Genomic DNA, 2,500 nt, shown 5'->3' with positions numbered 1-2,500 from the left:
TTCATCTTGGAAAATAACAAAATCTAAAAGAAAAGAAAAGTCTTCTTTGTGGAAAATAGTAAAATAAAAAAACCAAGACTTCACCTTGGAAAATAACAAAATCTAATCTAAAACATCTTAAATAAAGCTGACTTTGTAGGCAGAAAATAGGAAGTTACAGGACTCTCGAACTGATGTAGTCCAAAAATAAAGAATTAAAATAACAAAGACCAATCTATATAAGTGCTCTTGAATAGGCTTCGTGTAAAAAAAATAGCAATAAAAAAATACCAAGTCTTCGTCTTGGAAAATAACAAAATCTAAAAGAAAAGTCTTCTTTGTGGAAAATAGTAAAATAAAAAAACCAAGACTTCACCTTGGAAAATAACAAAATCTAATCTAAAACATCTTAAATAAAGCTGGTTTGTAGTCTTCTCTCGAACTGATGTAGTGCAAAAATAAAGAATTAAAATAACAAAGTCTAATCTATATAAGTGCTCTTGAATAAAGCTTCCTGTAAAAAAATAGCAAAAAAATACCAAGTCTTCGTCTTGGAAAATAACAAAATCTAAAAGAAAAGAAAAGTCTTCTTTGTGGAAAATAGTAAAATAAAAAAACCAAGACTTCACCTTGGAAAATAACAAAATCTAATCTAAAACATCTTAAATAAAGCTTATTTGTAATCTTCTTTGTAGGCAGAAAATAGTAAGTTACAGGACTCTCGAACTGATGTAGTCCAAAAAATAAAGAATTAAAATAACAAAGTCTAATCTATATAAGTGCTCTTGAATAAGCTTCGTGTAAAAAAATAGCAATATAATAAAAATACCAAGTCTTCGTCTTGGAAAATAACAAAATCTAAAAGAAAGGTCTTCTTTATGGAAAATAGTAAAATAAGAATACCAAGACTTCACCTTGGAACATAACAAAACCATCTTGAAAAAAGCTTATTTTTAATCTTCTTTGTAGGCAGAAAATAGTAAGGCGAAAATAAAGTCCCCTCTAAGCTCTAAAGTAACAAATACGACGTGTTAAAAAAAAACTAACAATAAAAAAAAGAACCAACACTTCGTCTTGGAAAATAACAATCTAAATTGTGGAAAATAGTAAAATGAAATAAAAACCGACTTCACCTTCGAAAATAACAAAATCAATCTAAAACAAATGACATCTTAAAACAAAACTATTATTGTCTATGACTGTTCATAGACCGCATAATTTCCACAGAACATTCTCAGAATATCAAGAGAGAAAAGCAGCGTTCTGCGGGAAATCATCTTGGCCAGTGATGTCGTTCTGGGTTTGGTCAGGCCCAGGGAGGTAAGTACCTCGTTATTCTCAAGGGGCCACTTTCCTCTTGCCCCAACCGGGAATCCAAAGAATGTGACCTTGCTAGCCTTCGTCAGCACTTTGACTTGATCACCAAGAGGGGTATAGTACGAAACTTTGTGCGAGGCAGCATCTGACAAGGTATTCTTTGAAAGCTCAAAACGGACAGTGACATCGATCACAACCGCCTCCTCATCTTTTGCAAACACGAGGTCAGGCTTTCTCATCTCTCCCGTCTCGGATATGAACCGTGGCTCTTTGTATACAGACCAGCCCAATCTAGCCGCTTCGTCTGCCAGAATGTTAGTGATCTTGTTATGTCGCGCAATTCTTGCTTTCTGTACTGCAGGACATTGACCGAGAATGTGCGAAAGGGACTCGAGTCTGGCAGAGCATTTCCTGCAGGAACGTAAGGCCCCATCTCTGCCTCTGTTCAAGCTTTCTCTTGTTGGGTAAATATTTGCCCTTAGTTGTAGTGCTGCGATAAAAAAGCATTGTTTAAAGCCGCACCATGGCCTCAACCAAGCATTACTGATTCTATCATGCGCAAAGTTTACAATGCCCCTTCCTTGAACCGGCTTTTCGCACCATCTCTGAAATTCATGCTCCCTCCAATCGCAGGGTCTCGGATATACAGGTTCTTTTGACACCGAGTCCCTGAGAACGAATGTTGGGATTGCATCACTGTCACCCCCTGCTCGTATCCACAAATTACGGTATTCTTCCTCCATACCCTGCGAGGACACAATATTACGGGTGATAGCATCGGACGAGTTTGCTATACGTTGCAGCCTTCTAACTTGAACCGAAGGGATTGTTTTTTCCAGTTTCAAGATGGCAAGGCCTCCGTCTCGGGCTCTGGCATATAACAGTCCATCACAAGTTGAAGCGGGAAGGTGGAGCCATCCTTTTACCGCCTTTCTAATCTCTTGGTCCAACCCACGGAGAGTTGATTGCTTGCAGTCCGAGTGGTCTGCAGGATATAACAATCTGGGTAGGGCATAGGCATTGAGTAGTTCAACCTTCTGAGTTGGCTTCAGAGGCGCCTCATCGATTTTCGAGATCCATGTCTTTAGCTGACAATGTAGATCAGGCTGTATAGTGCCAGTCCAAGGGCCAATTTTCAGACCAAGGTATTTCGTTGATTCATCAGGTTGGATCATATGAACATCTTTATTTTTGATAGTCCATG

The 2,500-nt window shown here is 38.0% G+C and overlaps 1 pseudogene; it reads right to left on the bottom strand.

The window, feature by feature from the left end:
• Positions 1-2,500, bottom strand: part of LOC142912685 (28S ribosomal RNA) — a 10,477-nt pseudogene that overhangs the window by 2,573 nt on the left and 5,404 nt on the right.

This window comes from Petromyzon marinus, unplaced genomic scaffold (assembly GCF_048934315.1).
Source record: "Petromyzon marinus isolate PM22_M1 ecotype Great Lakes invasive population unplaced genomic scaffold, UKy_Petmar_22M1.pri1.0 PM_G_Scaffold_21, whole genome shotgun sequence".
In the NCBI taxonomy this organism is placed as follows: Eukaryota; Metazoa; Chordata; class Hyperoartia; order Petromyzontiformes; family Petromyzontidae; genus Petromyzon; species Petromyzon marinus.
The sequence above is the reverse complement of the archived record's forward strand: the minus strand, read 5'-3'. Positions and strand labels throughout refer to the sequence as shown.